Here is an 11,207-nt window from a genome sequence, read left to right as displayed (position 1 = left end):
TGGATGATAAATACCTGGTAGTTCAAGATAATAGGGTGAACAGGAGTTGGGAGTTAATTAGTTAATTGTATTCAAGTGTGCATATATAAAGAGCCAGCTAGCACTTGCTGGTAGTGTTGTTTGAAGAGCAGAAGTAAGCTCTGTGACAAACAATCTACACCAAAGCATCATAATCTTCACAAACAGGCTTGGAGATTTCTCTAACATTGGTAGCAGAGAATGGTTGCCTGAAAATGAAGATTGGAGACTAAAATTTGTTTACAGGCAGGAGATTAGAATTGAAGTTTTTTTTGAGAAAGCTATTTGTTTTTTCTTCTTGAAGAAAAATGACTGAAACCAAGTGTAAGGTGTTGGAATATGATTTCCCACTGCTGTTTTGTGAAGCCAAACCTTCCAATCAATGGAAGAATGAAGTAGGACTAAGAGGAAGAGCAGACAGACATATTGCTGAGCACAATGGGACTGGTGGTCTGAAGTGTTTGTTTCAATGTGAGAAGTATAACCGGTAAGGCAGATGAACTTTAGAGCTTGGCTTAGTACCTGGAAATATGATGTTGCTATTCCAGAGACTTGGTTGAGGGAAGGGCAGGATTGGCAGCTAAATGCTCCTGGCTTTAGAAGCTTCAGGTGGGGTAGAGGGGGATGTAAAAGGGGTGGAGGAGTTGCATTACTAGTTAAGGAGAATATCACAGCTGTACTGTGGGAGGACACCTCAGAGGGGTCATGTAGTGAGGCCATATGGATGGAGTTCAGGAATAGGAAGGGTGCAGTCATGATGTTGGGGGTTTACTACAGGCCTCCCAACAGCCAGTGGGAGGTAGAGGAGCAAATATGTAGACAGATTTTGGAAAGATTTAAAGGTAATAGGGTTGTAGTGGTGGGTGCTTTTTAACTTCCCCTATATTGACTGGGACTCACTTAGTACTCGGGGCTTGGATAGAGCAGAATTTGTGACGAGCATCCAGGAGGGCTTCTTGAAACAGTATGTAGATAGTCCAATGAGGGATGGGGCCATTCTGGACCTGGATTGGGGAATGAGCCTGGCCAGGTGGTCGAAGTTTCAGTGGGGGAGCATTTTGGGAGCAGTGACCATAATTCCATAAGTTTTAAGGTACTTGTGGATAAGAGTAGTCCTTGGGGGGGGGGGGGGGGGGAAGGCTAATGATAACAATATTAGGCAGGAACTGAAGAATTTAGATTGGGGGCGGCTGTTTGAGGGTAAATCAACATCTGACATGTGGGAGTCTTTCAAATGTCAGTTGATTACAATCCAGGACCAGCATCTTTCTGTGAGGAAGAAGAATAAGTTTGGGGAAGCTTGGATAACATGGGATATTGTAAGCCTAGTCAAAAAGAAAAAGGAAGCCTTTGCAAGGGCTGGAAGGCTAGCAACAGATGAAGCACTTGAGGAATATAAAGACAGGAAGGAACTTGAGCAAAGAGTTAGGGCTAAAAGGGGTGATAAAGTCATTGGCAAATAGGATTAAGGAAAATCCCAAGGCTTTTTATACATGCATAAAGAGCAAGAGGGTAACCAGGGAAAGGGTTGGCCCACTCAAGGACAGAGATGGGAATCTATATATGAAGCCAGAGGAAATGGGTGAGGTACTAAATGAGTACTTTGCATCTGTATTCACCAAGGAGAAGGACTTGGTGGATGATGAGCCTAGGGAAGAGAGTGCAGATAGTCTCAGTCATCTCATTATCAAAAAGGAGGAGGTGTTGGGTGTCTTGCAAAGCATTAAGGTAGATAAGTCCCCAGGGCCTGATGGGATCTATCCTAGAATACTGAGGGAGGGAAGAAATTGCTGGGGCCTTGACAGAAATCTTAGCATCCTCATTGGCTACAGGTGAGGTCCCAGAGGACTGGAGAATAGCCAATGTTTGTTTGTTTAAGAAGGGTGGTAAGGATAATCCAGGAAATTATAGGCTGGTGAACCTTATGTCAGTGGTAGGGAAACTATTAGAGAGGATTCTTCGGGACAGGATTTACTCCCATTTGGAAACAAATGAACTTATTAGTGAGAGGCAGCATGGTTTTGTGAAGGGGAGGTTGTGTCTTACTAACTTGATTTGAGTTTTTTGAGGAAGTGAAGAAGATGATTGAGGGAAGGGCAGTGGATGTTGTCTATATGGATTTTAGTAAAGCCTTTGTCAAGGTCCTGCATGGCAGACTGGTGCAAAAGGTGAAGTCACATGGATCAGAGGTGAGCTGGCAAGATGGATACAGAACTGGCTCTGTCACCGAAGACAGAGGGTAACAGTGGATGAGTGTTTTTCTGAATGGAGGGATGTGACTAGTGGTGTTCCACAGGGATCAGTGCTGGGACCTTTGCTGTTTGTAACATATAAAAATGATTTGGAGGAAAATGTAGCTGGTCTGATTAGTAAGTTTGCCGACGACACAAAGGTTGGTGGAGTTGCGGATAATGATTAGGATTGTCAGGATACAGCAGGATATAGATCGGTTGGAGACTTGGGTGGAGAAATGGCAGATGGCGTTTAATCTGGACAAATGTGAGGTAATGCATTTTGGAAGGTCTAATGCAGGTGGGAGGTATGCAGTAAATGGCAGAACCCTTGGGAGTATTGACAGGCAGAGAGATCTTGACGTACAGGTCCACGGGTCACAAAGTGGCAACGGTCGTCAAGAAGGCATTCGGCATGCTTGCCTTCATTGGTCGGGGCATAGAGTATAAAAATTGGCAAGTCATGTTGTAGCTGTACTGACCCTTAGTTAGGCCACACTTAGAATATTGCATGCAATTCTGATCGCCACACTACCAAAAGGACGTGGAGGCTTTGGAGAGGGTACAGAGGAGGTTTACCAGGATGTTGCCTGGTCTGGAGGGAATTAGCTATGAGGTTGGAAAAACTGTTTTCACTGGAACGACGGTAGTGGAGGGGCGACATGATAGAGGTTTACAAAGTTGAGCGGCATGGACGGAGTGGATAGTCTGACTCTTCCACCCTGGGAAAAAGCTTCTGTTACTAGGAGACATAGGTTTAAGATGCGAGGGGCAAAGTTTAGAGGGGATGTGCGAGGCAAGTTTTTTTTTTTTTTTTTTTGAGGGTGGTGAGTGCCTGGAACTTGCTACCAGGGGAGGTGGTGGAAGCAGATACGATAGTGACATTTAAGAGACATCTTGACAAATATATGAATAGGAAGGGAATAGAGGATATGGGCCCTGGAATTGCAGAAGGTGTTAGTTTAGGCAGGCATCAAGATTGGCACAGGCTTGGAGGGCCGAATGGCCTGTTCCTGTGCTGTTCTTCGTTCTTTGATATAGGGACGCTGGTTATGTCTTTGCCAAAAAGGAAGCAAGGAATGGCCCTTGCACTTTCGCTCCCCGTCAAAAGCAAGATCAGGGGCAAAGTGTTCTCTGAGCTCGAGGCTCATCATGAGGGTTTGGACAAACTCTTCAAATATATGTATAAAAGTTATATGAAAGATGACTTATTGAGTGCTTATGAGGTGTGGTTGGACCCTAAATCAACAGTCTTAAGAGAATGTTAATAGGATCCCAATAAATCAGGCCAGATCCCCTCAAAAGGAAGACTCCAACCAAGGAAGTAGACCAGTTAAGGAGCTTAATCAGGCAGTTAAACTGGTTGTGCACACAAACTAGGCTGGATGTTTGCTATGATGTATTGGAATTGAACACCATGCTGAAACGTGCTACGGTTGGGAAGTGTTGAAAGCAAATAAGGCATTGAAGAAATGGAGTGTTGATAAATGTACACAAGCTTCCAGCAGTGGGTGACCCAGAAGTGATGCAATCAGTCGTTGAGTGAGGCTGCACATGCTAATTGTCCTGATGGCACATGCATGCACACCTGCCTGAAATTGTTAATGGATGATAAATACCTGGTAGTCATGACAATATGAAAGGCACAATTCAACATGGTGGCTCCTCATCAGAGCCCTTTCCTATCCTGAGTGGTGTGAAACAGGGCTGTGTTCTCGCACCCACACTTTTTGGAATTTTCTTCTCCCTGCTGCTTTCACATGCGTTCAAATCCTCTGAAGAAGGAATTTTCCTCCACACAAGATCAGGGGGCAGGTTGTTCAACCTTGCCCGTCTAAGAGCGAAGTCCAAAGTACGGAAAGTCCTCATCAGAGAACTCCTCTTTGCTGACGATGCTGCTTTAACATCTCACACTGAAGAATGCCTGCAGAGTCTCATCGACAGGTTTGCGTCTGCCTGCAATGAATTTGGCCTAACCATCAGCCTCAAGAAAACGAACATCATGGGGCAGGATGTCAGAAATGCTCCATCCATCAATATTGGCGACCACGCTCTGGAAGTGGTTCAAGAGTTCACCTACCTAGGCTCAACTATCACCAGTAACCTGTCTCTAGATGCAGAAATCAACAAGCGCATGGGTAAGGCTTCCACTGCTATGTCCAGACTGGCCAAGAGAGTGTGGGAAAATGGCGCACTGACACGGAACACAAAAGTCCGAGTGTATCAGGCCTGTGTCCTCAGTACCTTGCTCTACGGCAGCGAGGCCTGGACAACGTATGCCAGCCAAGAGCGACGTCTCAATTCATTCCATCTTCGCTGCCTTCGGAGAATACTTGGCATCAGGTGGCAGGACTATATCTCCAACACAGAAGTCCTTGAAGCGGCCAACATCCCCAGCTTATACACACTACTGAGTCAGCGGCGCTTGAGATGGCTTGGCCATGTGAGCCGCATGGAAGATGGCAGGATCCCCAAAGACACATTGTACAGCGAGCTCGCCACTGGTATCAGACCCACCGGCCGTCCATGTCTCCGTTATAAAGACGTCTGCAAACGCGACATGAAATCGTGTGACATTGATCACAAGTCGTGGGAGTCAGTTGCCAGCATTCGCCAGAGCTGGCGGGCAGCCATAAAGACAGGGCTAAATTGTGGCGAGTCGAAGAGACTTAGTAGTTGGCAGGAAAAAAGACAGAGGCGCAAGGGGAGAGCCAACTGTGCAACAGCCCCAACAAACAAATTTCTCTGCAGCACCTGTGGAAGAGCCTGTCACTCCAGAATTGGCCTTTATAGCCACTCCAGGCGCTGCTTCACAAACCACTGACCACCTCCAGGCGCGTATCCATTGTCTCTCGAGATAAGGAGGCCCAAAAAGAAAGAAAGAAAGAGTTCAAGATAATAGAGTGAACAAGTGTTGGGTGTTAATTAGTTAATTGTATTCCAGTGCATGCATATGTGCATAATATAGCAAGTATATATGCTAAACCAAGACATTGTTGCATGAGAAACAGTGGATAGAATTACTGGACCACATTTTCTGGTTTTACAACACAATTTTGTCGAAAGACACGTTGAAATGAAACTGAAATTGTTTCTTGGCATGAAGAGCTAAGATAAATAGGAAACTTTTTTCTTTTTCTGCACACAACATAATGTAATTCACCAACACCAAGTACTGCAAGGAATTTTGATTAGACAAACAACTCTATCTTCAGACACTGATGCTTGTTCCCAAAAGGACACAGCAGAATTCAGCAAAGATAACCTCTAGAATCTCAAAGATGGGCTTGGATTCAACTAATACTAAGTGTTAATCAAGGCCAAAGCCAGCTAGAAAAGGCTCCAACTTCAATTCTAACTTAAATTTTGCATAATCAGCGAGGGGGGGCCCCCCCTTGCAGAATGCTGCAAGATAACAGTATTTAGGGAACATCAATCCTAAAACCCTGGTTTGCCTTCAAAATTCTGTACTAGTATACTGGCGATTTATAATTCTAAATTTGAAGGAATTGTTTAAGAAATTAACTTGTGCTTGTAGACTTTCCACAGGTAACCAGTGCACCCATCAAGTTCAAACCATCAGCTACCTTAACCAGTCAGTCAGTTCAATTGTATGGCTACAGTAGACATTCTTGAAAGGATCTTGAAATGGGTAGTCATAGCAACCAAAATGATGCTAGTGTCATATGAATTCTAATTTAACAAATTCCGAACAGATACTATTTCTGAAAGCTGTAATGTTACAAACTTTGACATCTGCAGGCTTAACACATTGAAAGTTGCTACTATTTGTCCTCTGCCCCTATAGTCCAAGTCAGTGTGGGACTCTACAGATGCAAGGTATTTGACAGCTCTGCACATACTAGTTATTCCTGTACCTGAATCAGATGTCCATTTCTATTTCCAAAGTTCTAATTTTAAATGGGTATTTTTATAACTGACTCATCAACACACTAAGCCTATGACCCCAATGCTGAAAGAAGACATGATACGAATGGAGCTGCTTGCCTCATACAAAGAGGAGCATGGAGATTTAGTCTCAAACTTTAGATATTTGCACCAATTAGTGCAAAACCCAGTCATTGCATATCATTTATTGATTTATGAATCTGATGAGCTTAAATAGAATTTCAGATAAATGTATATCGCTTTGGAGGAAGACATCATAAATTTGACCCAGTCCATGAAAATACAGGTTTTTCTGCCCATGCCAAGCCCAGGATGATCAAATCACTCAATATTAGCACAATCAATTTGACTACACAAAGTGAGAAACACAATTGAAGAACGATTAGCAGTGCATTATGCTGTCATGGTCTTTCTTCAAGTGAAAGAAAAAGAACTATAGGTCATACAGAAGACCATGAATACCCTTGTGTTGCAACTAGTTTTTAAAAAGCCTGGTGACCAATTTCTTAAAATAAATGACAAATCTGTAAAAGACAAGGGCTATCTAGAAAGAATCAATTCCCTTCCTCCCATCACCAAGGTATTTAATATCCATTTTAATGTACACATCACATCCAAAAAATTTTAAAGTTTGCATTCCAAAGAATTTGTGCAGCATAAGCATGTTTGTGTTTTCTTTCAAATTATATAAAAATTAAAAACAGGCACTTCTGTTAACAATTATTCTGCCTGTTGCTAATGACATTATAAATTTCTATTTCCACATTTACAAAGGAAACTGTCTACGTAAACATATAATTCGCAGTCACATCCTTTCACCAATGGTAATGTAACACCTCCATTTGGCATTTTCCAGTTCAGCCTACACTTTGTTCCAATCAACTCTAATTCCATCGTTCTCAAATTATTCTTTTAGATTTGATTAAATTGTACATATTGTATAAAAGTGTGCAGAATGTATGGTTTTTAAAATGGGTGCTGAATTACATCTATGTTCCCTGGTCCAATTTTCCCTTCTTTGGCCCTCCAACAATACTTAACTTGAAGACTACACTTGCTTTTGACTCACTTGGTCACTTTAGAATAGAAAGAAAATAAAGTTAACTTTTCAAATGCAAACTGCAACATGATCAACACTTAACTGAAAAATTACTATCTGAGAGTAAGACCATTTAAAATATGTCATGAAAGCCAAACATGGGTGTACCATCAACAACTTATATTTGCATAGCGTTCTTCACAATGATGAACATTTTAAAGCAATCTACAAGATAGAGAAGTGGAGGCAAAGCAAAAAGGTAAAGGAACCGGGTGGGGCAGATATGAATAAGTTTTCATAAGACTTTAGAAAGAGAACCATCAAGGTAGTGTGGTTTTGGAACAGAATTTTAGAGAAGAGGGATATGGTTACTGAAGGATTGGTCTCTGGTGGACTGGGGAATGAGCAATAAACTGGAGTCTCACTGTAATCTCTTGATTAACAAAGCTGCTAAACGATCTTGTCAGATAAGCGTGTTCCTTTATTACACTGGTTGCATTATCAACCAAAGCACTTGCATCTTTCATTGATCAGTGTCAGAAAATAAAGTGAGCATAGACCATTTACATCTCTGGCTCAAATTTTTTGCTCATTAAGGGATATCATTTTTTCACTTTTGTCAATTAATCACTATCAGCAACAAGCATTTGCAGGTCAAGAATCACACAACCAAGTAAGAGCAATGTTCTCTCTACACTGTTCCAAAGAGGTATGTTCAATTCATTAATGATGAGTACCCTCTACTGCATCAATGGCATTTCCATTTCCCATTGTAGCCATCTTTAGAGTCCAAGCAAGAATGTCAATGAAAGGCTGCAGGCAAATTTGTATCATGGGTTTACTCCCAGTTAAGAATTAGATCAATATAACCATTTTGAACTTTTAAAAAGGTAACTCATATATCATGCCAATTCAAAATCAGACCTATGTGTTGTCTTTAGTCATCAACAACCTGCATTTATACACCACCTTTAATGTATTAAAACATCCCAAGGCACTTCACAGGAGCACAATAAGACAAAAACTGACACTAAGCCAAAGCAAAAAACATTAGGATAGGTACCAAAAGCTTGATCAAAGCGGTAGGTTTCAAGGAGCATCTTAAAGGAGGAGATAGAGAGGCTATCTGGTTAAGGAGGGAAATCGGGTGCTTGGGGCTTAGGCACTTGAAGGCATGGTCACCAGTAGTGGGACAATGGAAATTGGGGATGTACAAGAGGCCAGAGTTCTCAAAGGGTTGTTGGAAATTACAGGGACAAGGAGAAGCGAGGTCATGAGGGATTTTAAAAATAGGATCATTTTAAAAAATCAAGGCATTGCTGGACCCGATTACACATTTATTAAAAGCGTGCTTGATCATAGTTTATACACTATAAATAATAAGCAATTCATTAGCTTATATCAGCATTGGATAAACTCTGATGCCTTGTGACTGTGAACACAAGAAATAAGATGAAAGGCAGCCAGTCAAGTCCAGCAAATGTGAAGTTAGTCAGGCTTTGGACAGAAAGCTGCACGGGCAGGCTTTGGCCAGGTTCAGATGCTTAGCGTGCAGGTGGGTGGCTGGAAGCTATTTTGTTTGATCATGTAAGATGACCCACTGATGTAGGCAGTAGTGTGTTCTTTATCTTGCGTCATTACACAAAAATAGAAGTGAATCTTGTCATATCCGTCACTAGAAACAATTCATACCTGGCCTCATCAAGATTTTTCTTCAGTCTGCCTTCAAATTAATTGAAGCAGTACACATGCAACTGACACAAAAATCCAGTTCAGATCAGATCGGACGAAACTGTACCTCTGAGTCAGACATAATGTTGATAGATGATTTGTAGTGCAGGTATATCCTATATGCAAAATTCTCCGTGCTAGTTATTCCCATAAGTGGCAGATCAGAGAGAATATTTAAGTCAAGGCCCTAAGTTTGTAACAATGCCATTTTAATTTTATAATTAAAACATTTTGGTAATTACTTCAAGTTGTTTGTTGCTGCTCACAGAAATTCTCCTAGCTCTAAAATATCAATTAATTTTGTTGCAGAAGCTAGTATCAAGGACTGAAACTACAAGAAATCAACTTCGCCATAACAAATAAAATACTCCCAGAAACAAGCTTGCTTTTTAGTTTAGTTTAGAGATACAGCACTGAAACAGGCCCTTCGGCCCACCGAGACTGTGCCGACTATCAACCACCCATTTATACTAATCCTACACTAATCCCATATTCCTACCCCATCCCCACCTGTCCCTATATTTCCCTACCACCTACCTATACTAGGGGCAATTTATAATGGCCAATTTACCTACGAACCTGCAAGTCTTTTGGCTTGTGGGAGGAAACCGGAGCACCCGGGGAAAACCCACACAGACACAGGGAGAACTTGCAAACTCCACACAGGCATTACCCAGAATTGAACCCAGGTCACTGGAGCTGTGAGGCTGCAGTGCTAACCACTGCGCCACTGTGCAACTGTTTCAACACCAGCACTCAAACCATCAGCTCTGAGCACAGTACAAAAGGTAGCAGCTTTACAAAGTTATTTTTATAGTTCATCCTGCATATCATCTGCAGACACTCCCTGAAGTGCAGCGTGAAAATTTTAACCTTCATGTTTGCACTTGCTCAGTGCAGAATAGGGCCTTCAAAAGAAAGGGAAACACCCTCAGACCATCCACAGAAAAACAGACTTGCATTTATATAGCGCTTTTCACAACCACCAGATGTCTCAAAGCACTTTACAGCCAATGAAGTATATTTTTCCCCCATATCCTGCCACCACCCCCACCACCAACTGTAGTCACTGTTGTAATGCAGGAAACACAGGAGCCAATTTTGCACACAGCAAACTCCCACAAACAATATAATAATGACCAGAAAATCTGCAACATACATGGAACCTAAAGCACCACTGGCCACCTTTGACATACAGCTCCAATAAAACAAGGATGCCAGTGTGATAATATACATCTGGAAAGTGAACCACTCTCAGCAAATACACACCAACTCTTTAACTTTGCTTTTACAGTGACAAATTAATTGCTACTCAATCTGCAAAGCATATTTATGCCCGCTGAAACTTTTCTCTTAGCAACTAAGGAACCAAGTTTAATTCTAGCCTACAGAGATTTGTAGTATGCGTCAAGTCTAAAATCTGCAGGTTGTTCAACTTTTAAAAATTTAACTCAATTTTTTAAATGAGGATTTACGTGCCCTGTTTAAACACCGCTACAAAAGAGTAATGCTAATTTGCAGTTTTCTACAGAATAAAAATTGACTTTGTTTGTGAAAAGAAGCCGTAGTACAGCCAAAGAGTTTGTTTCCACAAGTGATTTGTGGTCCGAAGGAATGTTCTTCGCATTAAAAAGCAGATGGAACCATCCAAACACTGACCTTCACGAAATACTGAAAACCCAGGCAGTGACTTATGACTGACTGAACTACATTCTGAACTTCCTATCAGTATAACTTTCTTAACTCTCATCTTACTAAAGTTGTCAAAGGCTGACAGTTACCATTTTCCAAGACACGCCCTTTTACTTGAGCAACACCTTAGCAAAAAAGGGTTGACAGAGCCAAATTAGCCTTTGATTGGTCAGCTCATTGGAAGAGGCAGTTTGGAAAATAGTCTACTCCTGCTAATTCAAAGTTGGAAAAAAATGGTAGTACAGCAGTACAAATTCAGCAATTTTAATAAAACAGGAGGTCTTTTTGAATGTCAATTAAAATTAACAGACAATTCTAATTATGCAACTTAAAAATCTGAGAAATAGATTGTACTTAAGGTCAGATTATTGCTTGCCTCAAGAACAAGGTTGTGAGATGTTCACAAATGTGCCCAAAAAAACTTTAGAAGCCTTCAAAGGGGATCAAAAGGCTTAAGATGATCTTTGGAAAATTGTAAAGTTGTAAAGTTTAAGAAAGGTTAGATTGTTTTAATTCAAATGCAAAGTGGAGAAAGTGCAACAGTTAATTCAATAGCCTTATCCTCAGAACAAAAACAAAGTTCGGTA

General features: G+C 41.4%; 1 protein-coding gene across 11 annotated transcripts in view; it reads right to left on the bottom strand.

Annotated features, from left to right (window-relative positions):
* The window catches only part of LOC137375927 (rho GTPase-activating protein 26-like), a 225,176-nt gene that overhangs the window by 207,179 nt on the left and 6,790 nt on the right, over positions 1 to 11,207 (bottom strand). The gene's annotated exons all lie outside the window — the stretch shown is intronic.

The sequence above is a fragment of the Heterodontus francisci genome, chromosome 12 (genome assembly GCF_036365525.1).
Source record: "Heterodontus francisci isolate sHetFra1 chromosome 12, sHetFra1.hap1, whole genome shotgun sequence".
NCBI lineage: Eukaryota > Metazoa > Chordata > Chondrichthyes > Heterodontiformes > Heterodontidae > Heterodontus > Heterodontus francisci.
This window is presented reverse-complemented; position numbering and strand designations above follow the sequence as displayed.